This window comes from Chelonoidis abingdonii, chromosome 8 (genome assembly GCF_003597395.2).
Source record: "Chelonoidis abingdonii isolate Lonesome George chromosome 8, CheloAbing_2.0, whole genome shotgun sequence".
NCBI lineage: Eukaryota > Metazoa > Chordata > Testudines > Testudinidae > Chelonoidis > Chelonoidis abingdonii.
In genome coordinates this window covers 62,581,465-62,608,705 of record NC_133776.1, presented here as the reverse complement: position 1 = coordinate 62,608,705, position 27,241 = coordinate 62,581,465, and the positions used below count along the sequence as shown (strand labels likewise).

The 27,241-nt window shown below is 54.4% G+C and overlaps 1 protein-coding gene across 5 annotated transcripts in view; it reads right to left on the bottom strand.

The window, feature by feature from the left end:
* The window catches only part of NHSL2 (NHS like 2), a 180,380-nt gene that overhangs the window by 32,319 nt on the left and 120,820 nt on the right, over positions 1 to 27,241 (bottom strand). For 2 of the 5 annotated variants that reach the window (XM_075068696.1, XM_075068697.1), the window contains exon 1: positions 13,397 to 13,530. The exons of the other annotated variants lie outside the window; for them this stretch is intronic. The gene's annotated coding sequence lies outside the window, so the exon portion shown is untranslated. Of the gene's footprint in view, positions 1 to 13,396; positions 13,531 to 27,241 lie in introns of those variants that run through there. 5 annotated transcript variants of the gene reach the window in all.

The following is a 27,241-nucleotide window of genomic DNA, read 5'->3' as shown; positions in this document are numbered from 1 at the left end:
CCAATCTTGATTTAAAATGTCCAGTGATGGAGAATCCACCACAACCCTTGGTCAGTTGTTCCGATTGTTAGTTACTCTCATGATTATAAATGTACGCCTAATTTCCAGTCTGAATTCGTCTAGCTTCAACCTCCAGCCACTGAATCATGTTAGACCTTCCTCTGCTAGACTGAACAGCCATTATTAAATATTTGTTCCCCATGTAGGTACTTATAGCCTGGGATTAAGTCACCCCTTAACCTTCTCTTTGTTAAGCTAAACAGGTTGAACTCCCTGAGTCAGGTTTTAAATCCTTTAATTAATCTCATGGCTCTTCTCTGAACACTCTCCAATTGATCAACATCCTTCTTGAACTGTGGACACCAGAACCAGACACAGGATCCCAGCAGCGGTCGCACCAATGCCAAATACAGAGTAAAATAACCTCTCTGCGAGATTCCCCTGTTTATGGATCCCAGGATTGCAATAACTCTTTTGGCCACAACGTCGCTCAGGGAGCTCATGTTCAACTGATTATCCATCATGACATTCAAATCCTTTTCAGAGTCCCTGTTTCCCAGGATAGAGTCCCCCATGCAATAAGTATGGTCTACATTCTTTGTTCCCAGATGTGTACATTTACATTGAGCTGTATTAAAATGCATATTGTTTGCTTGCAACCTGTTTACCAAGAGATCTACATCGCTTTGTACCAGTGACCTGTCCTCTTCATTATTTACCACTCCTCTAGTATTTGTGTCATCTGCAAACTTTATCAGTGATGATTTTACGTTTTCTTCCAGGTCACTGATACAGATGTTAAATAGTCTAGGTCCAAGAACCAATCCCTGCAGAACGCCATTGGAAACAGACCCATTCAATGGCAATTAGTTATATACATTTATATTTTGAGACCTACTACTTAGCCAGTTTTTAATCCATTTAATGGATGGCATGTTCATTTTATATTGTTCTAGTTTTTTAATCAAAATGTTGTGCAGTACCAAGTCAGTGTCCTACAGAGTCTAAGGATATTACATCAACAGCCAAACTTGTAATCTCATAAAAAAGCTATCAAGTTAGTTTGACAGGATCTGTTTTCCATAAGCCCATGTTGATTTGCATGAATTACTTTTAGTTCTTTACTAATCAAGTCCCATATCAGCTGCTCCATTATCTTGCCTGGGACTGATGTCAGACTGACAGGCTTATGATTAGCCTGTTCATCCCGTTTACCCTCTTTAAATATTGGCACAACCATAACTTTCTTCCAGTCTTCTGGAGCTTATCCAGTGCTCCAAGACATTTGAAAATCAACAATAATGGTCCAGGCCATTGCTGCTCCCGCGGGGTGAAGGACAAAGGCAGGTGAGTTGCTCCAGTGGATCAGACATGCCACCAGGGGGTGCCAGGCAGCCCAAGCCTTACTGGAGCAGCAAGGGACCACAGGGTGCTCTCAGAAGTGTCATGCATTTCTGGCTCAGGGCATCACAAACAACAACCTCCTGCCCCCGGGGCTGCTCCAGGCAAAGCAGGGGAGGGCAGTGCACAGACAAGCTGCAGCTGACATCAGCAGTGACCCCGTGTGACATCCACTCAGTGCCTGTAGGCATGGCTGTGTCCTGCCTCCATTAATCCCTCCTGCAGGTTCAGCAGGACACCAGAGTCTCCCTCATGTTGTGTGCGTGGCTGTTCCAAGCTGCTGCGTGCCGGCCCGAGGTGGGTGCATGTCCCTGGGACCCCTGGCATGCTAGATATGCCCTGTAGCAGCGTCAGTGCCCTGCCCTCTGCCGGGAGAGATTCCTCGGACTGGCTTCACCCCAGGAAGCGGACGGGGCCATGCACAGAGTTCTCTTTGCAGGGAAGCGGCTGAACAGAAGGGGAAGCGGATTTCCTGCTAAGAATGTTTTCCTGTCAGTGTGATTAGCACAGGGATGGCCGGGAGGTGGAGGGAAGAGCATGAGAGCCCTGCCCAGCGGTCTCTGGGCCCAGTGAGCCCAAGTCACTGGCTATGCCTCTGACCCCAGTGGGCCACACCCAGAGGAGATTCATTGCTTGCTTCACTTCCACTAGTCTGGGTGGCCTCCAGACAGTAGAACTCCAGTAAGAACAGTCAGCTCCCAAAGTGCTGTGCAATCCACAGGATTTGTGTACAAAACCCAGTGCCCTGAGACACCAAGTGCTCAGGAGTCAGGAGCTGCAGGCAAGGGGAAAGCTCAGTCCCAGCTCTGTTTCCTGCACTTGTGCCTTAAAACATGGCCTCTTTTACAGCAGGAGAAATTGTTCATTAATCTGTTGTGCCAGCCAGAATCTCCCCCTCACCCTTAGGCCCAGTAAGGCCCAGCCCAGCCTAAGCAGACCTGCAAGGGTTCTTGGGTCTCAAGGAGATCTACAAAACAAGCCAAGTTTGAAGCAAGTCAGTGGTGCAGCTGGAGAGGGCTAGAGGCAGGTGAGAGCATTGTGTGCCATTGGTTTGATTGATTAAAAAGGAGGCGGGGCCGACAGGTCTCAGTGGTCCCACCCGCACCCTCAGGTCAGAGCAGGGATGGGAGCAACAGCCAGCGTACTCACATGCCACTGAATCCCAGTGCCCCCATGGATGGGAGGCGAGCTCCCCCTTGATCCTCACTTGTCGGAGCCAGCAGAGTTGTCCAGGACTCTACCCCTACCCCACGCATGGCTGGGGCTGGAGAGAGGGAACTTGGAAAGTGGCACCCGCTGGCACCAAGAACAGCCCTGTCATCTGCCACCTTGGGGACCCTCTACCAAAGGCCCCATCCTAATAGCATGCATCCAGGCTCCTCTGCCAGGCAGGCCAATGCCCCTCTTCAACCACTGCCAGGCCCCTCTGCACCGGCTGTGGACACATCCAGGCTCCTCTGCTAGGCAGCGCAATGCCCCTCTACATCATGCTGCCGGGCTCCTCTGCCACGTACGCCCAGGTCCCTCTGCCAGGCATGCACACCCCCGTCCTGCATCCTCTGCCAGGTAAACCCAGACCTGTCTGCACCCGTGCCATGTTTGCAGATCACAGCCTCTCTGCAAATGTGGCCACTGACCTGGCACAATCCAGCACATCTCTCCAAGGCAGCTGGGGACCACCCTCTGCTCTTAGCATGAGGCTGCCCCATGGCTTCTGGGCTATCACATCTCTGTGTGCTCACTGTGGGGGGGGGGGGAGACAGGGGCTCTGCACTGACAGGAACGGGGGTGGGGGGTATGAGCACTGCCACACTCAGCACACCCCTCTGGGTGGGCTTGTGTCACCTACCTTACATCCCAGCTTGGCCAAGGCCTTCGGTGGCTGCTGGCTGCCCTGATCCCAGTCTGATGGCACAGAGACAGCTGAAACAGAGCCCAGTGCCCTGAGCCTGGGAGACCCATTCCCCATGGGGAGCCCTGGTGGCTCAGGGTCTGCACTGGCCCCCTGTGCTCTGGGAATGGTTGGATCCACCGACAGACTTTGTGGCCAGTCTGTCTCCCAGAACCCTGACTTTAGGGGGTGCTGGAGGCTGACACGTGTATCTGGGGGTCTCCTACCCCTCTCCCAGCCTGGTCCAAGGATGCCGAGTCCCTCAGCTGGGAGCTGGTCCCTGCCACTCTCTTCCTGCTCTGTGTGGGCTCTGTGCTCTGCAGGGCAGAGGCGCGGTGCCAGCTGTTGTGGGAGGGCTCCTGGCTCATTGTCACTGCAGGAAGCCCAGCACCGGGCTGCCATACATGGCTCCCCTAATGACCACCCAGCCAGTTTACAGCCGCCGCACCAGCGGTGCATTAAGCAATAGGCCCTGGCCCACCAGGATGTTCACATCTGCAAGCAGGGTCACACGAGGCCACCTGGAAACGACCTGGTCTGCACCCTGCCCAGTCCAGAGTGGGAGGGAAAGGGTGTTGTGCCTACCCATAATGCACCGGGCCCACGCACAAAGCTGGCCTTAGGGGGCTTGAGGAAGAACAGGACAGTCTCTAAGGACCCTTCTTTTGCCCTCAGGTCTTCACCATGCACCTCCACACAGTGTACCCTGCACACACGCACACAACAGGCTTGTCCTGAAACACATGCACATGGAAATGCACACACACATCCATTCACACAGAGGTATACACACGCACACAAGGGTATACACACACACTCAGACACCCACTCACACAGAGGTATACACACACATTCACACAGAGGTACACACACAGATACACGTGCACACAGATACACACACATACAAATCGTGGATGTATGTCTGTTTGTATAAGTGTCTCCCACAAATGAGCCCATTCAGCACAGCTCTGCTCACTCAGGCCTTGTCTACCCTAGGGTTGCTTGCCGTGGGATGCCCAAGGGATGCAGGGCTCCTGAGAGCAGCACGGGGGCAGCTAGGGCTGGATGCCACGTGCTGGCCTCACTTCCCCATGTAGCCCACATGGGCTAGGAGGCAAGGGGGAAAGGAAGCTGAAGCTGCATTAGCAAGCCAGGGCTGCAAACACAACAGTGAGGGATGTTTGGGAGCCCTTGGCAGCCCCCTACAGCCCACGCACAGCCCATGGCAGCAGGGTCTGGACAATTCCCCTCCCATTCCATGTCAGACCGTTTAGCTGAGAGTAAAGCCAAGCATTTAATGAGTCACTGGCTGCCTGGGAACCTGCTCCACTGCTGAGTTAACTAGGGCACTGTCATCTTAATGGCACAGACACTCAAGTAAGCCATAAACAAAACAAACCAAAGTCACGCTCACTGCGCTGCCCTGCCAGCCTGGGTCACGGGCCAGGAGAGAGCAGGGCGAGCCCAGGGCCAGCCGATGCAGAAAGCAAGCCCCACCTTTCAGTTGTGGAGCAGCAGAATGTAAACAACGTGCACACTTGAACTCTGAGCTAAATCCAAACTCTGGGCCAGGCTCACCACCTCCAGAACAAAAGCCCACATCGACTGCTCCCCTGCCCCCTGGTTCCTGATCAGTTCAGCAGCATGGCCATCTCTCCTGATCTTATCACATGGGCTCGCAGGATTTGGTATTTAATGAAAGCCACAGCTCTGGGAGTCCTGTGATTAGGTGAGAATTTCAGTTGCACTAAGAAGGTATGTTCCTAGCCCTCTGGCTGCACAGAACCCCATTCAGGTCTGACAGTGGAGGGCCAACACAAAAACCCAGCCTTGATTATTGTTAAAATCTCCTGACTTATAAGCAAATCTTGGGAGCTGGGGGCCCTGACTCGTAATTTTTGCACACTTGGGGTTGGCAGTTCTGAGCCCATCTCCAAGCAATACTTAGCAGCTCCCAAGCCAGCCCTCCTGCCATGTGGAGGGAGCCTAGAGGAGGCAGACGTGGGCAGACTGGCCTGGGTAAGGGAGAGCAGGTGCTTTTGATAAAATAGGAAGTGCCAGGAAACTGCTCAAAACCACAGCACCCTTGGAAACCCAAAACTCCTGTGTTTATTCCCCCACCCCCCTCCCCTTGTTAGGTTCCATTGTCATGAGCCCCTGCACCTTTGGGAGCCAGCTCCCTCCCCAGGGACTGTTCTGACTCTCCCCCACCCAGAGGTATCAGGCTTTCCGAAACCCCATCCAACGTGGAGTGTCCTCATGGTAGAGCAGAGGCGGGCTGCAGTGAAGAGTAAGGGAGCACTGTCCAGAGGCTGCTGGATACAGACACACCTGTGGGGCTCACTGGCTGTCCAGCTCCCAGCCTGTACTAGCCGGGATGCAGCAGTCCTGGGTGCACCTGCTCCCTGTCCTACCAGCCACTCACACCCTGCTGAGCAGGAGCAAGGAGTCTGGAAAACTATCCAAGAAGCCTGTTCCAGAGGGGCTGATCCTGTGAGTGCTAAGCACCCTTGGGTCCCATTGATGTCAATGGGAGTTGGCGGCGCTCAGACCCCTGTTGGAGCGGTATCAAACATCACAGGATGAGGCCTGCCTATTTGCAGAGTCCGGTTCAGCGCCTGACCTGGGTCCTTCTCCAAACCTAGGACCGAGCCCTGCACTGCTCCTAGCCAGTGTCCCAGGGGCAGTAGCGGGAGGTTTGGGTGCGCACAGAAGGGAGGATCAGGCCCCGGGTCACTCAGCACCAGTGCAGGAAACCCCTCCCCGGCAGAAAGCAGAGCTCCTACCACCAACCCTTCCCCTGAAACACACTACCCAACCGTGGCAGCCAGCGAACTCTGCAGTGAGCCACATGGGCAGCCAAGCTCACACGAGATACTGACTGTGGGGGTGTGATGCTGGTAGGGGCCATGACAACAGTGCCCACAGGGGACAGAGCAAGTCCCCACCTCACTGCCAAGCACTCTGCAGTAGCCCTAGAAGGACGGAGGCCTGACACAGCAGGGAGATGGGAACACCCCAAGTGGTCTCTAAAGCAAGCCTGAAGGAGGACAGATAGTCTCATCTTTCCCTGTGTGGTCTCGGCAGACACAAGCCAGGGCCAGTCACTAACCCAGCCCACTCCAGCTCCCACCCTGCTGGTATTTTCAAAACTCCCTGACCCAAAAACAATGAGTTCAGATGTGGCCACCTGACTGCAAGCAGAATTAGGCAGCCTACTGCGTTGTGCTGCCTGCAGGGAGCCCTTCTCCGCCCCACATGCCTGACCCTAATTAGCGCCAATGGCAATAGGGAAGAGAGCCTACCAGTCCTATTCACAGACTGACAGCGCACCATCTGCAGGCCTCAGAGTGAGGTGCAGAGTTACAGCCTCACTCCAACGAGGTGATCATGACACTGTCCCCATGGATGAAAGGCAGCCACCTCTGGGGTGGAACGTAACAGCTGGGTAAGGGCATACCCCCTGGGATGGTTCCAGAGAGGAAAGCAATTTCACATATGACTGCTGTGGGGCAGAACTCACTTGTGAGAGGAAGTTCCAGAGAATGGCTACTGGTGCTATAGTATGGCCCAGGCCCTGCTCCTCCAAGCCAGGCGCCCCGGGGGAGGCAGACTGGCTTCTGGGCACTGAGATGGATAAAACTCAAATGGCCCAACCCTGCTCCGTCAGTGCTGACCCTCCTTGCCCCTCTGCTCATGTGTGTGTCAGCCCCAGGCGGACTGGGGTGCGCCCAAACTCCAGGAGGGCTGGCCCTGTTTCTACAATGGATGAACCCCAACCCTGGAACCCTTGGGTCCCCCAGTCTCAGAATACTCTCCTCCACATTCCCCCTACTAATCTGCTTCACCCAGAGACCCACCCTGTAGTGACCATCCTATGACCTGGCTAGTCTAAACTGGGCAAGGTTCCTCCACAGCCTGGCCACCCTGTTCCTACAGTGGCCAGAGGGGGTCGCTGGAAGGCAACATGAGGAACCTCCTCCTCTGAGCACCCAGTGCCTCCCTGACCCCTTTGCTGGGAGAGAGAGTGGCACCTTGAGCTGCCGGCCTGGGCATGGTTTTCACAAAAGTGCTATTCTGCTTGGCTACAGGGACACCCAGGCCTGGCCAAGGACAGGGACAGACACAGACACAGACACACAAACAGGGATACCCAGAAACAGAGACACCTAAGAGACAAAGACACACCCAGAGACAGGGACAAACACACAACTACACAGTGCCACCCAGAGACAGGAACATACCCAAGACGGGACACAGAGACACACAGAGACAGGAACAAACACACACAAAGAGGGAGACACAGAGACAGGGACACACCCAGAAACAGATGCACAGAACCACACACTGATACAGATGCACGCGCACATCCTGACACACAGATCCACAGGTTGCACTGATACGTATGGTTCATCCTTCCGCAGTGGTCCTGTGATGAACTAGGAATGTTCTTAATGTTTTCTCTGAATCCTGTGTTGGTGCCTCAGTGTCCCCTAGGCAGTTCTTAAGTATCTGGCAGAGCAAAGGGCCAGTGCACCTAAATGCCTGACCCTCTGTCTCCTAGCAACTGATGGCCTGGGCCCCTTCTCTGCAAAGGTGCCAACTGAAGGTGTTGGAGTCAAAGGGATCAGGTGACCTCCTGGCCCAGGAAAGGAATTGAGCAGAGAGGAGGGCCTGGAGGGGGGTTGTTAGTCTGGAGCTGCCTGGGGACGAGGAATGAAGTGCAGACCTGGGGGTCTGGCTCACTGACCCCCAAAATGGACCCGGCCGAGGAGTCCGGTTCACTGTATCTACAAGCTCTGTTTTAGACCCTGTTCCTGTCATCGAATAAACCTCTGTTTTACTGGTTGGCTAAGAGTCACGTCTGACTGCAAAGTGGGGGTGTAGGACCCTGTGGCTTCCCCAGGACCCTGCCTGGGTGGGCTCAATCTGGGAAGTGCACGGAGGGGCAGAGGATGCTGAATGCTCCAAGGAGAGACCCAGGAGGTGAAGACGTGTGAGCTTCTTGCCCTGAACAAGTCTGCTCCAAGGGAGAGGAGGCTCCCCAAAGTCCTGCCTGGCTTTGTGGGAGCAGTTCCAGAGCATCGCCCGGTGACTCCGTGACAGGTCCCAAAGCATCTGACATCACTAACATCTGCCTCAGCTCCCACTGGAGTTGGAGGTGAAAGGGGGGGCTGGGCTGACACTGGGAACAAGTGCAGACCTATCATGGGTCATTTCTGTTACATACAGAGGTGCTTCAGCTTGGCTCTATCCTGGCACAGGACCCACAGCAGGGTGGAAGCATATCCTCAAAGCACTGCCACATCAGCACTGGGCACAGTGGACATGAGAATCAGCATCAGAAGCTCTGTGCTCCAGAGACCATCCAGGCCTTCCCGGCCATTCCTCCCCTTGTCCCTACCAGGCTACCCCTGCCCTCCCACCTCTCTGGGATTTTTGCTGAGGCATGGAGTTTGTACAAAACTTGGGATCAAAAAGCAGCATGCCATCTCCTGTGCCTAGCTACGGCCACAATTCATGTTCCCATGACGACAGCACCTAGCAGACGATTTTTTATTCTTTAAATAATTTGACTCGTTTCCATATCAACAGAGAGATGGGTGCACATGTAGGGGTGTGTGTGTGCGCGTGTGCGCATGCATGTGTGCACATGTGAATGTGTGTGCATGTATACATGTGCATGTGTCAATATGCATGTGTGTCGTGTGCACATATACGTCTGTGTAAAAAAAACACAGAGAATGGTCTTTTCCCAGCCGGGACATGGCCATGTGTGACAAAATGGGACTGTTCTTAATGTTTCCTCTGAATACTCTGTGGGTGCCTGTTTCTGGCCAACACTGTCTCCTGGCAACTAATGGCCGGGGCCCTTCCCCCCTGCAAGGGATGCTAAAGGTGTGGGAGAACAAAGAGATCAGGTGACCTCCTGGCCCAGGAAAGGAACTCAGCAGAGAAGGAGGGGCTGGAGGGGGCTTCAGTTTGGAGCTGGCTGGGGATGGGAAGTGAAGGCAGATGGGGTTGTCTGGCTCGCTGGGCCCCAGAATGGACTGTGCTGAGGGGTCCCATTCTCTGTACCTACAAGCTCTGTTTTTGACCATGTTCCTGTCATCTAATAAGCCTCTGTTTTACTGGCTGGCTAAGAGTCATGTCTGACTGTGAAGTGGGGGTGCGTGCAGGACCCTGTGGCTTCCCCAGGACCCCGCCAGGGCAGACTCACTGTGGGAAGCGCATGGAGGGGCATATGCTGAATGCTCCAAGGTCAGACCCAGGAAGGTGAAGCCGTGTGAGCTTCTTGCCCTGAAGACAGTGTGCTCCAAGGGAGAGGAGGCTCCCCGAAGTCCTGACTGGCTTTGTGGGGAGCAGTTCCAGAGCATTGCCCAGGGACTCCGTGACACCATGAGATCTGCGTGGGGGAGCAAGTGCTCTTGCCCTGCACAGCAGAGTTGGGCAACCCGGATTTCATGTCATGAGTGTTTGCCCGGGGGGCGGGGGGGGGGCGGGCGTGGGAAAGGCGGAACAAGCTCTGTATAGTTCAACATGGGTCCCCTGCATTTCTGCCAGGAACATGGTTTCTCACAGGACACGTAGAGACCTTCTGCCTCACACAGTGAGCTACTGGCTCTGGGCAGCATGAGAGGCTGCCCTCTCAGCACTGTGGCGAGAGGACAAGATGCGCAGTGGCACCAACCAACAGGAAATCCTTTCTGTTCACATGGCAGGAGGAGCAGGGCTGAGCCTCTGCCTGAGATGGCTCCTAGGAGTGTGTCAAGGCATCCACAGAGCATTGCGCTAGGGTCAGAACCACCCCTGTCAAGGGTGTAGCTCTGCAAACATCCGCTTGGGGCAAAACCAGAGCTGCCTGCTAACGATGATGAAAACTGCTGACACATCTGTGACCAAATCCCATTAACTTGCTCCTGTCCGCCTGCTCCTGCACTCCCCACCTGCCTCCCCCCCACCCCAGTGCCCACTTCTGCACTCCCCCGGCGCCCGCATCTGCACTCCCCGTCTGCCCCCAGCACCTGCTCCTGCACGCCTGCCTGCCAGTGCCCGCTCCTGCACTCCCGCCCATCCCCCTGGAGCCCGCTCCTGCACTCCCTGCCTGCCCCCTGGTGCCCACTCCTGCACTCTCCATCTGCCCCTCAGTGCCAGCTTCTGCCCGCCCGCTTGCCAGCACCCGCTCCTGCACAACTGCCTGCCCCTCTAGCGCCCACTCCTGCACTCCACACCTGACCCCCAGAGCCCGTTCCTGCATGCCCGCACGCCCCCCAGTGCACGCTTCTGCCTGCCTGCCTGCATCTACTCCTGCACACCCGTCCGGCCCCCCTGGCACCTGCTCCTGTACTCCCTGCCTGCCCCCCAGTGTACACTCCTTCACACCCACTCGCCCCCGTGGCACCCACTCCTGCACTTCCCACCTGCCCCCCAGCGCCTGCTCCTACACGTCCACCTGCAAGTGCCCGCTCCTGCACACCTGTCCACCTCCCTGGTGCCCAGTCCTGCACTCCCCATCTGCCCCCCGGCACCCGTTCCTGCACTAACTACCCACCCCCCAGCGCCCACTCCTGCACTCCCCGCCCATCCCTCGTGCCAGCTCCTGTACTGCCCAACCACCCTCCAGCACCCGCTCCTGCACTCCCCGCCTGCCCGCTCTCCTGGCACCCACTTCTGCACTCCACACCTGCCTGCTCCCCAGCACCTGCTCCTCCATTCTCCACCCACCCTCTGTTGCCAGCTCTTGTACTGCCTGCCTGCCAGCCCTCTGGCACCCACTCCTGCACTCCCTGCCCGTTAGCCTCCCGGCGCCCTCTCCTGAACTCCCCGCCTATCCGCCCCCCGCGCCAGCACCTGTACTCCCTGCCCACTCCTCAGTGCCTGCTCCTGCACTCCCCACCCATCCCCTGGTGTGCTCTCTTGCAGTCCCTGCTGCCCGGCCCCAGCACCCGCTCTTTTACTGCCCCCCCCAAGTGCTTGCTTCTGCACTAACTACCTGCCCGCCCCCTCGTACCCACTCCTGCCCTCCCCCCCCCCGGCAGCTGCTGTTCCATTCCCCTGGCACCCGCTCCTGCACTAACTACTCACCCCCTGATGCCTGCTCCTGCACTCCCCACCCATCCCCCAATGGCCCGCTCCCCACTCCCGCCCACCCACCCCTTTCACTAACTACCGGCTCCCCTGGCGCCCACTCCTGCACTCACCGCTCATACCCTGGCGTCCTCTCCTGCACTCCCCACCTGCCCCCACCCAGCACCCGGTCTTCTACTGCCCCTTGACCCTCTGGCGCCCACTCCTGCACTCTCCGCCCACCACCCCCTGGCGCCCGCTGCTGCACTAACTACCTGCCCCCTGGTGCCTGCTCCTGCACTCCCCGCCCATTCCCTGGCGTGCTCTCCTGCACTCCTCATCCGTCCCCCCGGCACCCACTCCTGTACTGCCCCCCCACCCTCTGGCGCCCACTCCTGCACTAACTATCCGCCCTGACGCTCGCTCCTGCACTCCCCGCCCATCCCCCAGCGCCCACTCCTGCTCTCCCTGCCCACCCCCAGCACCCGCTCCTGCACTGCCCGCCCACCCTTCTGGCGCCCACTTCTGCACTCCCCACCCTCCCCCAGCGCCCGCTTCTGCACTAACTACCTGCCCCCGCTGCCTGCTCCTGCACTCCCTGACCGCCCCCCAGCACCTGCTCCTGCACTTCCCATCTGACCCATAGCACCTGATCTTGCATCCCCTACCCAGCCCCATAGCCTGTCACTTCAGTGGGAGAGCTGGTGCCCACAGAATGCAGAGGCTGGTGCCAGGGATCAGTAAGTTTCTGTGGAAGTATTTGGTAGGCATGTTCCTTCTTTGGTCAGTGCCAGCTGGTGGAGTCCCACCCTGGGAATTGAACCATCTCAGGACGAGGACGAGGAGCTCATGGAGCATTGACCGCAGGTTTGTGAGGAGCGGTGTGCTCCCTGCCTCTGCTGGACAGATCACACCTGGGCACGTATCTCTACTGGTCAGCGAGGGCTCCATCAGCACATCAGGAGTGTGGGTCCAGCTGCCCCGTTTGCTACGTTAACCATATAGCTACCATCACTCTAAATGCCACTGGCTCCAGCTTTCCTAGGTCTTCAGGCAGCAGCCATACAGCCCTGCCTGCTCAGGCAAACCGCTGCAACCAGCCCCTCTAGGGGGTTTCTGGGTGGCTCTGCCGCTTTACCTGCACTGTTGGGCTCCACCCAAATCATCCCTTGTGTTTCAGGTCACATGGGAAACACTGTCTGCAATGACTGGTTTGCTTCAGTATCACAACAGAAACCCCACCCTCTAGGAGCCCGAAGAGTGGGGTTGATTCTAGCAAGTGGAACACAGAATGGGGTGGAGTCCAGGGTTGCAGCCCTGGCACCTGTGGCAGCTTCGAGAGGGGTGGTGGTAGAGTTTGTAGCAGTGATGCAGCAGCATCGAATGCTATCCTGGAGACAGAGAGCCCATGGCTCTGCCTCTCCTCTCAGTCGGCACAGACTAGCCGAAGCCTGGCTCCCTTCAATCTGAACACGGATGGAAGCGTGTCTTACATTCCCCCAGTGACACAGCACTACTTACAGAGTTTTCTCCAGCAAATCTAGGCAAGCAAGGTTTTCCAAGGAAACGCTCCCTGGACAGGGATAGCAGGGAGCATGCTGAAGTCGAGGCAGGGGGCTGGGAGCTCACATGGAACAAGGGGAGAGCAGTGGCAGACTGGCAGTACATTCCTGGCCCAGGGCACCCCCCAGGCTGGCAACGCCCAGTCATTCTGCGGCTAGGCAGGTAGGCACACTGATGACCCAGGCTGAGCACAGGGAGCCGAAATCAGTGACACTGGCCTACGGGCCGGAAACTGGCATTTACCAATGCCCAGACACAGAAACAAACCCCTCATTGGCCGAGAGCAGCAGCCTGGCACTGCTTTAATCCTCAGAGCTCCCTGCCAGCTGGCAGGGGTACCCACCTCCCATGCCCTCTTGGGACCCTGGTACCTTCAAACACCTAGACAAGCTGCAGCCACCACAGCTGGGATGTGCAAGCAATTACCCTCCGCCACAGGGAGCAGGGTGTGAGAGTGCTAGGCGTATTGCTTACGTGTCTACTGGCCCCGATCCCGCTTGGTCCTGGACTCCCTGCAAGCCCTAGTTGCTCCGGGCAACTCTGGAGCAGGGGCGGCAAGTGCTGCAGGACAGTGGGCTCCCTCCAGCTCCACCCTCAGCCTGGCCCAACCGACTGATTCTGGTCATGTGTGAAAACCGCAGCCTGAGCCACAGCCCTTCTTGTGCAAGGAGAAGGGGGAAGTAGGGCACTGCACAGGATGCAGGGAGGCACCCGAAAGCTGCAGCGTTAGCAAAACAGGCTTGCAACTGCCTCCTCAGCCCCACCCTGCTGACCCCATCCTCAGAAGCAGGACAGGGCTCAGGGCTGCCTCCCTCTGTGGAGGCAGCTCCCATCAATTTCTCTGCTTGGATTCAGACAGCCCCCCTCGCTCTGCAGGGTGTGTTGATTAGAAGGGGCAATGCAGCTGGAGATAAGGCATTAGACACTGAAACGCTACAGCCAGCAGCCATTTCCTATTTGCTACCTCCAAAGGGTGTATCCAACATGGGAGAATTCAAATACAGATTGCAGTCTGGAATTGATCACAGAACTAAAAGTTAACAGTAACTGAGGGCTTGGCAACACATGCACGTTAGAGTGCACTAAAGCCGCCCAGTGGACTCACTTCCTGTCCACACTGGCAGGGCAGGTAGAGCACTGCTGGTACTCCACCTTGGTGAGTTGAACAACATTTGCTGCACCCCCCGCCCCCCGCCCCCGGCAGGAGCGCCATGGCACAGCATGCACACCCTGGTCCTATAGACCACTCTGACCAGCCTCCAGAAGTGTCCCACAATGCCTGTGCTAGCCACTCTGGTCATCACTGTGAACTCTACTGCCTGCCCTCAGGTGACCAACTCTCAGACCTGCCCTTTAAATTCTCTGGGAATTTTGAAAAATCCCTTCCTGTTTCCTCAGCCAGGCGTGGAGTGATCTCAGCGAATCTTTTCAGCTGACCATGCCTCCATGCGTCAGGCAATCCCCAGTATGGAGCAATGGCAAGGTGCTAGGCCTCATCAGTGTTTGGGGGGAGGAAGCTGTCCAGTTCCAGCTGTGCTCCAGCCGTGGGAATTATGATACGTTCGGGTAGATATCAAGGGACATGTGGAAAAGGGCCATGACAGGGATGCACTGCAGTGCAGAATTAAAGTGAAGAAGCTGCAGAATGCCTACCACAAAGCCAGTGAGGCAAACTGCCACTCCGGTGCTGCCCCCACGAGCTGCTGTTTCTACAAACAGCTGGACACAATACTTGGAGGCGACCCCACCTCCATTCTGGGGACCACCATGGACACTTCAGAGTCCAGTCCCACAAGGCAGGAGGAAGAGAAGGAGGAGGAACAAAGCGGGAGCAAGGGTGCTGAGGTGGAGGAAGACACCCCGGAATCCCTAGATGCACGCAGCCAGGAGCTGTTCTCAAGCCAGGAGGAAGGTAGCCAGTCGCGGTGGCCGGTGCTTGGGGAAGGACAAACACCAGAGGCAGTTCCCGGTAAGCAGCTTTTATTTTGGAAAGGAAGTTATTTGGTGCGGGCTCTTGGGGCGAGGAGGGTTAGGGCTGCATGCATGCCTAGATGCGGAATAGGGCATTGATGTACTCTCTCACATCGCGGTAATCAGCCTCAGTGATCTCTTCAAAGGTCTCATCCAGAACTTGGGCAATGCACTTGCATATGTTTCTTGGGAAAGCCACTGTGGTCCTTGTTCGAGTCAGGCTATTGACTGTGCCATGAGGGGCAAGGGGACCATTGCTGCACGCAAGCAAGCTGCATATGGGCCAGGGCGGAAGGCCGTGAAACACTCAGTCACACTTACTCACCATTTTGGGGCTCCTGTGGGTTATGTGCGCTCACTTTGGGATGGGCAAATTATGCTATTGTGTAGACCGTGCTTGCTCTTAAGTATGGGGGAATCATTGCTCTGTCTGGTGTGAACAATGCTGCCTCTGTTAAGTGTTGCATTTTGCCTTCACAGATGCAACCTTGAGATCTCAGCCGTTCGTGTTATCACCATGCAAAAGACCCCAAAGAATCAGAAAGAGGCCACATAGAAGCAAGGATGATATGTTGCATGAAGTAATGGAGCATTCAAGTAATGAAAATCAAAAAGTGCAGGAGTAGTGGGAGAGCGAAAGGAGGGTCCGCCTGCAGAATGCAGATCGCCAGCACCAAAGCCTGGAGTGGCTGCTAAGCATCATGGAATGCCAAACGGACTCGATACAGGTGCTCGTAGCAATGCAGGCGGAGCACCACTGTGCTCATGCCCCACCCCCCCACTTTTGTCCCAAAACTCTTTCCCTTGTGTCCCCATGTCACCTCCAACCCACTTTCCCCAATATCCAGGTTCTTACTGCCACCAGCAGCCTCCAACACCTGTAGCCCTAAAAACACCTGTAGCCTCCAACACCACCCAGCCCTAAAAACTATGACCCTTACCCACTGCACTCAACCCCCATCACCACGCATTATAGCCTTCCTGAAGTGCAGTAGTCATTGCACAGCACTCCAGACTGGAAGACTGAGTATGATAACAGGACATACGCAAATCTGTGATCGTACCATTCCCCCCACCCCTTGCCCTTTTTGTTTCCCAAGCAGTTGTGTTTCTTTTCAATAAATGAATTTTTTGGCTTTGAAAACATTTTTTATTATTGCATAAAGTAAAAGATACCTTAGCCCAGGAAAGAAACAGGCATTGCAAGTCAGTGTAGCTAACACAGATTCCTACTAATATTGGAACCACTGCACTTCTCTCCTGTGCAGGGCACCAGACATTACTGGTAGCTTTCAGCCTCAAATTGTTCCCTCAAGGCATCTCTAATGCTTGCAGCCCCACGCTGGGCCCCTCTAATAGCCCTGCTCTCTGGCTGTTCAAATTCAGCCTCCAGGTGTTGAACCTCCGAGTTCCATGCCGAAGCGAATCTTTCACCTTTCCTTTCACAAACGTTATGGAGGGTGCAGCACGCGGATATAACGGTGAGGATGCTGTCATTGGCTAGGTCCAGCTTCCCGTACAGACAGCACCAGCGGCTCTTTAAATGGCCAAAAGCACACTCCACAGTCATTCTGCACCACTGTCAAGGCTCCCTGTGTAGAGTTTCATGAGCCATGGCATTAAAGGGTAAGCAGGGTCTCCAAGGATCACAATGGGCATTTCAACTTCCCCTATGGTGATCTTCTGGTCTGGGAAAAAAGTCCTGGCTTGCAGCTTCCTGAACAGGCCAGTGTTCCAAAAGATGCGTGCATCATGCACCTTTCTGGGCCAGCCTGCGTTAATGTCAATGAAACACCCATGGGGATCCACAAGTGCCTGGAGAACAATCAAGAAATACCTCTTCCGATTAACATACTCAGAGGCTAGGTGGGCTGCTGCCAGAATTGGAATATGTGTGCTATCTATCGCCCTCCCACAGTTAGGGAAACCCATTTGTGCAAAACCAGCCACAATGTTATGCCTGTTACCCAGAGTCATGGTTCTTCTGAGCAGGATGCGATTAATGGCCCTGCAAACTTGCATCAACAAGATTCCAACGGTTGACTTTCCCATTCCAAACTGGTTAGCAACCGATTGATAGCTGTCTGGAGTTGCCAGCTTCCAGACTGCAATAGCCACCCACTTCTCCACCGGCAGGGAAGCTCTCAATCTCGTGTCCTTCCGCGACTGGGTGGGGAAGAGCTCCTCACACGGTCCCATGAAAGTAACTTTTCCCATGCAAAAGTTCTGCAGCCATTGCTCGTCATCTCAGACTTGCATGACAATGTGATCCCACCACTCAGTGCTTGTTTCCTGAGCCCAAAAGCAGCGTTCCACGGTGCTGAGCATGTCTGTGAATGCCACAAGCAATTTCGTGTCGTACGCATTACACGACTCGCTATCATCATCGGACTCCTCACTGTCACTTTGGATCTTAAGGAATAGCTCAACTGCCAAACGTGATGTGCTGGCGAGACTCGTCAGCATACTCCTCAGCAATTCGGGCTCAATTCCCGCAGACCGAAACAGAACACAGATCGCGCTGCACAGAAACCATTGAAAGATGGCGCCAAATGTGGATGGAAGCAAAGGGAATGCTGGGATGTGAACCGATGCATCATGGGGCGTTGGGACAGGACCCAGAATGCCCCTCACTCCACGCCCCCTTCCCACGAGAAGAGGTGCTCTGTGGGATAGCTGTCCATAATGCACCGCTCCCAATGCTGCTGCAAGTGCTGCAAATGTGGCCATGCCAGTGCACTTGCAGCTGTCAGTGTGGACAGACTGCAGCGCTTTCCCTACTGCGCTCTCCGAAGGCTGGTTTAACTCACAGCGCTCTACATCTGCAAGTGTAACCATGCCCTTAGGTACAAATGACCATGATGTGATCACATTTAGAATGTGCAAACAGAATAAATTCCAGATCAGTGATATATATACTCCGTGCTTTAAAAGGGCAATTTCACAAAGCTGAAAACCATTATGAGACAAGTCAACTGCAAGGAAAAAGTTAATTATAAAAATGTGAATGATAATTGGGAATTGTTTAAGAATACTTTACTATACGTCCAAAAAGCCACAATCCCATAATTGAGGAAGTTTTCCATATTGGTTAAAAAATCCGTCTGGTTTAGACAGAAAGTGAAAACAGCCATAGAAACTATATATAAACAAATGGAAGAAAGGGAAAATTGATAGTAAGGAGGGCTTTTTTTAAAGTATATTAGGAACAAAAATAATCCTAACAAAGGAAATGGCAGAATTATCAGTAATAATGCAGAAGACAGAAGTGTTCAATAAATATCTCTGTTCTGTATTTGGGAATAAAAACAGATGATTTAGTCACTGATGATAAACTCTCTTTCCACTCCACTAATATCTCTGCAGGGTGTTAAATAGCAGATACTAAAGTTAGATATTTGTAAATGGGCAGGGCCAAAAAACTTGCATCCAAGAGTTTTAAAAGAGCTGGCTGATGAGCTCCCTGGACTGTTAACATTGATTTTCATTAAGTCTCAGAACACTAATGAAGTTCCAGAAGACTGGAAGAAAGCTAATGTTGTACCAATATTTAAAAAGAGTAAAGGGGATGACCAGGGTAATTATAGGTCTGTCAATCAATCCCAGGCAAGATAACAGAGTAGCTGATATGAGACTCAATTAATAAACAAATAAAGGAGGGCAATATAATTAATGCCAATCAAAACAGATTTATGGAAAATAGATCCTTTAAACTAACTTGATTTTTTTTTTTTATGAGAATACATGTTTGATTGATAAAGGAAATGGTGTTGATGTAATATACCTAGACCTCTGGAAGGCATTTGACTTGGTACCACAAGACATTCTGATTAAAAAAATAGAATATAAAATTACCGTGACACACCTTAAATGGATTAAAAGTTGGCTAACTGACAGGTCTCCAAATGTAACTGTAAACAGGGAATCATCATCAGATGCCTGTATTTCCAGTGGGGTTATGCAGGAATCAGTTCTAGGCCCTAAACTTTCAAATATTTTCATCAACGAACTGGAACAAACATAAAATCATCACTGATGAAGCTTGCAGATGACACAAAAATTGGGAGAGCGATAAATAACAAAGATGACAGGTCACTGATACAGAGCAATCTGGATCACTTGGTACGCTAGGCACAAGCAACAAAGAACACCAGCAGGCAACTGTCCTGACGCAGATGGAATTGTGAGACCATCTTTGGGAGGAACTTAGGGTGTGGGAGGAGCTGTACCTTATCTCTGTGAAACACAGTATATGGTGGCTTCAAGGTGAGAGCGCTCAGCTCCAATACCCATCTGGCCAAGGTGACTGCCACCAGGAATGCCACCTTCCAGGAAAGGTGGAGAAGGGAGCAGGTAGCCACGGGCACAAACGGGGGTCCCATGAGCTTAGAAAGGACTAAGTTGAGATTCCATGGGAAAACCGGGGGGCATGAGTAAAGGAACACTCTTTCCAGACCTTTAGGTGAGAGAAAACCAAGTTACGTAAAAACCCTGGGTGAAAGGCAGAAATAGCCACCAGGTGCACTTTAATCAAGGATGGGGCCAGCCCTTCCTGCTTAAGGTGCAGAAAGTACTCCAGAATGATCGGAACTGGGGCCTGGAGTGGTTGCACCTGTTGTGACCCGCACCAGCATGAGAACCTCTTCCACTTGACCAAGTAAGTTGCCCTGGTAGAGGGTTTCTTACTGCCAAGTAGAACCTGCTGCACAGGAAGGGAGCATTGGCTTGCCAAACCACTTAACCACGCAGCTTCCCTGCCGTCAGATGCAGCGATTGCAGGTCAGGGTGGAGAAGCCGCCCTCCGTCCTGCGTAATGAGCTCCTGGTGTAGGGGCAGGGTGTGATGAAGTGGGACTGGTTTTAATGCTCCCTCTGAATACTATGTGGGGGCCTCAGCTCTGGCCGACCCTCTGTCGCCTAGAAACTAATGGCCAGGCCCTTCCCCCCTGCAAGGGGATGCTAAAGGTGTTGGAGACAGAGAGATCAGATGACTTCCTGGCCCAGGAAAGAGACAAAGGCCAGAGAGTAGAGGCTGGAGGGGGTTTGGTAGTTTTTGGAAGCTGGCTGGAAAATGGAGGGGAGCCTCGAGGTGGCTCGGGCCTCCCAGCAGGGCTGTGGCCTCCCTGGGGCCCCAGATGGACCTAACTAAGGAAGATCTTGTTGTCTGTACTGGCAAGACCTGTTTTAGACCATGTTCCTGTCATCTACATAAGCCTCTGTTTTACTGGCTGGCTGAGAATCACGTCTGACTCCAAGGTGGGAGTGCAGGACCCTCTGGCTTCCCAAGGACCCCGACTGGGTGGACTCGCTGTGGGAAGCACACGGAGGGACACATGCTGAATGCTACATGCGAGCTTCCTGCCCTAAAGATAGTCTGCTCCAAGGGAGAGGAGGGTCCCCGAAGTCCTGACTGGATTTGTGGGGAGCAGTTCCAGAGCATCGCCCAGGGACTCTGTGACACAGGGATATTGGGGCCTCCACTGACAGCTCCAGGAGCATGATGAACCAATGTTGGCGGCCCACACCAGGGTGATGAGAATGATCGACGCCCTGTCCCTGCGCACCTTGAGCAGTACCTTGTGTACTAGGGGGATAGGGAGAAGAGCGTATTTCAGTTCCCCTCCCCACCGGATCGCAAATGCGTCGGCAATTGAGCCTGGGCTGTGATCTTGGAACGAGCAGAAATGTGGGCACTGGGTGTTGTCCTTGATAGTGAACAGGTCCACCCAGGAAAACCTCACCTCCGGAAGAGCGAAAGCATGATGTCCGTTTTGAGCGTCCACTTGTGCATGCAGTAGGACCTGCTAAGGTGGTCCGCCAGCTCGTTCTGCTGCCCCGGGAGATACACCGCCTCGAGGTGAATGGCATGGGTGATGCAGAAGTTCCAGAGAAGGAGAGGTTCGTGGCAAAGCGGGGAGGAACGGGCTCTGCCCTGCTTGTTTATATAAAATGTCGCGGTCGTGTTGTCTGTCAGAACTGTCACGCAGTGACCACTCAGAGTGGCGTGAAAGGTCTGGCATGCTAAACGAACTGCCCTGAGCTCCTTCATGTTGATATGGAGTGATTGCTCCCTCCCCGACCACAAGCCCTGATGGATCTGGTGGATGATCTGGTACGCTGTCCTCGAGCGCACCGTCAGAAGCCTGGCTTAGAGCCTGGCTGAGATTTCTGTTGGCCTTGGTTCTGGCCAGGCCTATTGGAATTGTTGTTATTATAGCGCCACTTCCTATTGTCTCCGCCCTTCCTGCAGCAAGGCTCCTGCCGAGGATGAGGCTGATGCTAGCGGTGACAAGGAGGTTGTGGCTTAAAGGGATTCCTCTGAGTCACCGGGGTGTGCATACCAGTGACTTGAGCGTGGCTCTAGAGTCTTTAAGGCTATGTAGCTTCAAATCAGTTTGGTCCGAGAAAAGTCCGGACCCTTCGAATGGGAGGTCCTGGATCGAATTCTGGACCTCAGGCAGTAAACCTGACTGCTGAAGCCACGCTGAGCACTGCATGACCACGCTTGAAACTATTGTCCTGGCTGCCGCATCCGCCGAGTCCAGGGATGCTTGGAAGGAGGTTTTCGCTATGGCCTTGCCATCTTCCATTAGGGCTGTGAACTCCTGTTAGGAGCCCTGTGGGAGGCTGTCCTTAAACTTCTCCACCACTGCCCAGGATTTGAAGTTATGCCTATTGAGGATGGCCTGTTGGTTAGCAATCCTCAACTGGAGGCCCCCTGATGAATACACCTTCCTGCTGAACAGGTCCAGGCGTTTTGCTTCCCTGACCTGGAGGCTGGGGCTTGCTGCCCATGGCGCTCTCTCTTTTCACCACCGAGACTACCAGTGAACATGGGCCTGGGTGACAGAACAAGAAGTCATAGCCTTCTGATGGGGCAAAGTACTTGCACTCCACACCTTTGGAGTGAATGGTCTTAATGAGCGGGAGTGCTATTCTGGAAGGACCTTCTGGGCTCAGAATGTCCACCATGGGGTCTTCCTGTTCCACCATCTCCTCGGCTTGCAACCCCAAGTTATGGGCCACCTTACGAAGCAGTTCTTGGTGGGCCTTATGGTCTAATGGCGGAGGTCCTGACACCGCCGTGCCTGCCACTGCTTCATCCGGGGATGACAAAGAGGTTAGCAGCTGCTCGCCTTCCTCTTGCTAGTCCCCCCGGTCCTTCACCCCCAGGGAAGGGGTTTCCGGCTCAAGCCAGGGCCGGCGGTCCTGGGACAGCACCAGGTACGGTACCGGGCTTTCCTGTCTCTTGCTTAGCGAGGCTGCAGGTGGCTTGGACACCGTAGCTTCCCTTACAGGGGAGCGTCGGTGTGGGGACTGGGATCTCTGTACTGAATAGCTTGCCCTAGACGGAGCACTGTGACGCTGGTGTAGGCCCATGGGGTCCAGAAGAGCCAGTGTCCTGGTGGTTCCCATTGGGGTAGCCAGCCAGTTTGTTGTTCCCCGCTGTCTAGGGCCCGTTGTGGATAGTTGTATCAGCCTGAGTCGGCGACGGACTCCAGTGACGCTGAGTGTGAGGGCCACGGCAGTGCCATTGATCTGTGCCTGCAGGAGGCTTATGATCAGCTTCTGGATGACCAGGACCGGTACTGGTACCACTACTCTCTGGACTGGGACCGGTGCCGGTGTTCCCGAGACCAGGACCAGTGCCTTCTGGGCACCTACGGCGACTCCAAGCTCGAGTCCTGCTGGTGCTGGTCTTGGGGCGGGGGGGGGCACCGGGGAGCGCCATATGTCCTGCACTGACCCCGTGCGTTGACTCATCTCTGGTACCGAGACTTCCGTCTGAGTCAAGGGTACCTGGGAGTCCTCGGATTCAGAGCTCGACCGGGACCAGCGCCGGGAGCGGTGCTGAGATGGTGACCTTGAACAGCTCACCATTGCCGGCTTTCCCCTCGATGGCACCCTGGGCCGTGGTGCCGTAGGCTTCTCCCTGGCTGGGAGGGGGCTCACCGCTGACAATCCGTTGAGGTCTTTTGCAGCCTCAAAGGTGTCAGGCGTAGAGGGCTGATTTATCATGCCCTTGAGCCCTGTGTCCGCACTGAGCTCAATCATAGCTGGACTCGGTGAGACTTGAGGAGCTGGTGCCACCGGTGCTGGAGTAGGTGAAGCATCCTTTCCACTCTCCCCTGTGTCCGAGGCCTGACATAGCACCTGTCTCTTTTGTGGAGAGCGTCCGTGCCCCTCCTTTGGCTTTCCCTTGGGCCGTATCGGGGAGGATGAGCGGTGCCGGGGCCCATTTTGTCATTCTGAGGCCGATGGCTTATGATGCCCAGCCCGGTACTGGGTGTCTTGATGACTCTGGAGTGCTCCGCACCACGGAGGTTGGGGCCAGTGTCGGGCATTCCAGGCCCCATGGCTGCAGCACGGCCTCTATCAAGAGCTGCCTTAAACGAAAGTCTCACTCTTTCTTTGTTCTTAGCTTAAAGACCTTACAAATCTTGCACCTCTCTGTTTGGTGAGCTTCCCCCAGGCAATATAGACAGGAGTCGTGGGGGTCACTAACGGCCATAGGCTTGCAGCACGTGGCGCATGCCTTAAATCCGTGGTCCGGGGCAGGTGCCGGAGTCCTCCAAGCACCTAATCTAGTAAGAGTTCAGCAACAGCTAACTAACTGATAACTGACTGATAACAGCTATGCGACACTAAGGTTAAGGGAATTGCTTCTCTTAGGAGAGCAAGAGGTTGTTCCAACACCGTCATGGACGGTAAGAAGGAACTGGAGGGAGTCGGGCCAGCGGGGGTATATATGCACGGCGCAGTGGCGCCACTTTGGCAGGGGCCCCGCCGGCCCGACAGGAGCTGCTAAGGGAAAAAGTTTCTGACGCTCGTGCATGCGATGCGCCCACACCTAATGTAGAATGGACTTGCACAAGCACTCGAAGAAGAATATATATCTTACTGTGGTTAAATGTAAATGTACACCTTTAGGAACCAGGTACGTCAGCCATATTTCCAGGATAGGGGACTCTGTCCTGGTAAGCAGTGACTCTGAAAAAGATTTGGGAGTCGTGGTGGATAATCAGCTGAACATAAGCTCCCAATGTGATGCTGTGTCCAAAAAAGCCAATGAGATCCTGGGGTGCATAAACAGGGGAATCTCAAGAAGGAGCGGAGAGGTGATTTTACCTCTGCATTTGGCACTGGTGCAATCACTGCTGGAATCCTGTGTCCAGTTCTGGTATCCACAATTCAAGAAAGAGGGTGATCAATTGGAGAGAGGTCAGAGAAGAGATGTGAGAATGATTAAAGGATTAGAAAACCTGCCTTAGAGAGATAAACTGCATAGATAGAGCTCCTGAAGTCTAATAAAGAGAAGGTTAAGAGGTGACTTGATTACAGTCTAAGTACCTACATGGGGAACAAATATTTAATAGTGGGCTCTTCAGCCCTATCAGAGGAAGGTCTAATATGATCCAGTGACTGGAAGTTGAAACTACACAAATTCAGTCTGGAAATAAGGGAAATGTTTTAACTATTAGAATAATTAGCCACTGGACCAATTTACCAGAGGTAACAGTGATAGATTCTCCATTCCTAACCATTTTTAAATCCAGACTGGCTGTTTGTCTAAACAATCTGCCCTACGGATTATTTCAGGAAAGTTGTCCGAGCTGAGATGTCAGACTAGATGATCACAATGGTCCCTTCTGGCCTTGGAATGGATGAAGCTCAGGCCTGACTGAGCCTAACAGTGGTGAGGAATGAGATCCGCTGAGATGGAGGCTGGGCCTGACCCCACGGAGCGCAGGAGAGGGAGCACTGGGAATAGTATCCTTTGGCAGGTCAGGGAATCCCCATGTCCAGCAGAGATAGGCCAAGAGCAGAGCAGAGACCCATCCCGCTGAAAGAGTCTCTATGCTTCTTGGAAACTTCGGCAGCCTCCATCCAGTCCCTTCCAGGCCATTCTCTCTACTTGGCTTTGTGCTGCCCTGCTCCCACCAGGGCCTGCAGGGAGGGTAGAGAGCTTGCCCCACTCCATGGAGAGATCCCATCAGCTGTGTTCAGAGCCCAACGAGAGGGTGAGGGGAAAGCTGAGCTTGCTACGGAGAGTGGGACTCAGCAGCTAGCTCTGCTGTCTCTCCATGGGCCAGCATCATCCTGGGAGCTGCATTCTCTCCACCTGGCTTAATCTCTTAATCATTGCTAGTCAGTAATAAAACACCTTCCCAGTGCTGCCTAACTGTTAACAAATCAATCACACAGATGTGGGGGCCAATGCCAGGGCACATCTCCCCCGCAGCGCAGAGTTTGTTCAAATCCAACTTCCCCAAACCCCAGCTCCCACAAATCTCTGTCTGCCGTCACTACTGTCCCCTTGCAAGCTGCAACCCTTCTCAATACCCAGACAAACCCCTGCCTGTCAGGATCCTGGGGAATGCGGGGCAGGACTCGGGGCAGGAACTGAAGCTAGGGGACAAAGCACTATCAGATCAAGCCAGAGTCAGAATCAGGAGTCTGGCTGAGGGGCAATAGCAGGTCTCAGGGCCCCTGTTGGGGCTTCCAGGGTCTCATGGGAGCCAGGCTCCAAGTCAGAGCTGAGGTTCAGAGGCAGAGAGCTCAGCAATAGAAAAGCAGGGCAAACACAACAGATAGCGAGGAATCAACACTGTTACCTGGGTGTTTCCTGGCATACCCCAAGGAGTTAAAAGAGGGACAAGGAGCCAATCAGGGATCGTTAAGACCACTTGAGCTGGAGCTTGCTGTGACATGTAACCTTTTTGCACTGGGGTCCCAGGGAGAAGCCCAGTAACAGCAGATGCCAGGTGGCAGTGGGGGCTGTGAAACAGCCCTGTGGTCCTGGGTTCAAGTCCTGTTGATCCTTACAAAGCCTGCAGGCCTGGGCTTGTGCCTGAGAGTCTAGTTTCACCACGCAAACTGAGAGGAGCAGGCGGGGGAGAGGAGATGGGAGCGCTCAAACTCACTTTCCTCACGAGTGTTATTAACCCAGGAGAGGAAACAGTGAGTCAATACAGATGGGTGTGAGCATCACAGAGCTGCAATCTGCAGCTGTCCCTTTCTTGTCATCCAGCGAGCCGCCAGGGGGTCACACATTCTAGCCTGCTGTCTCCAGCCAGAGCTGCAGCTTTCCACCAGTTCTGAGGCAGCAGGGCAGAGCTGCCCTCCTCGCACGGTGTATGACAGGCTCAGGGGTTGCCCACATTGCCTGGGAACATGGATGCAGCGTGATCTTTAATTCCTAACTAAGTGGCAGAAGCTCCCCCCGCACCTGGCACCAAGGAGCCCCCTTCTCCCCACACCACAGCCCCATCAGCCACCCTGGCCAGCCCCGAAGGTCATCAGGTCATTTAGCTCCTGTTCCCTCAGCAGGGCCAGGCTCTTCTCCAGTTTGCAGTCCAAGAGCAACTTTGCAGCACTACCTCAAGTTCTGCGTTCCCATGGAAACCCAGTGGGAACATGTGCAGTAAAGGAGCCATTTCCTGCCCAGGAGCTGAGCAGGGCTTAGACCTGGGGCTGGGGTGCCCAGTCACTCCAAGGTTGTCTGAACCTCAGACAGCACTATCAGGCACAGAGCACCAGGTGGCTGGGGGAGTTGCATGGGAAGGGAGGCTGCACGGAAACCCAGATGCCATGAGCAGCAGCAGACCCAGCAGGGGAAGGGGTGTCAGCCCATCCACCTATGCCCTGCAGACTGGACCAGCAAATAGGACCCACGGCAGGACTAACAGCTGAGCGCCTGTGTGCTAGAATGCCAGAGCAGGGGCTGTTTCCCAGGCTTGCATGCTGTGGCTCTGTGTCCTCCCCTGAGGCTGGAACAAGTTTCCATACATCCCATCCAATCCTGTCGGGTGTTTCCATAAGAGTAGCAGCCTCTCTGCTGGCTGCAGCTGACTTCCCACAGGCTGGCAATAAATAGGGTACTTCTTGTGTTAGTAGGAGGGGGGTACACACCTCACATGGAGCCCAAGTGTCGCGGTTACAGCTGTGGATATAGTAGGAGCAGGCTGCAGCTGCCCTGTCTTTCCTGCCGAAGAGCAACCCGAGAGATGACAGTCGCAGCAGGTGAGATCCAGCCATTGGTGCTTAGCTCAAGGGGGCACATTGCATGCTAGGGCCTGTGCTCAGAAGGAGTCACATTGACAAAGTGGAAGAGTACCCTGGATTGATGTGCTGACGCTGGCTACAAGTCCCCAGCTACATGACAGCCCTGCTCACAGACCCTCCCCTATGCTCCGATGGCAACCCAGAGCGGCTATGAATTCCACCTGTCAGCCCATCCTGGGGCCCAGGAGCTGGAAAGCACTGGGGGAGATGGAGAGTTCTGTTAACCCCAGCTGGGCAGTGGTGACAGCTGCCCTGACCCTGGGAGACCACCCTAGCTAGGCCG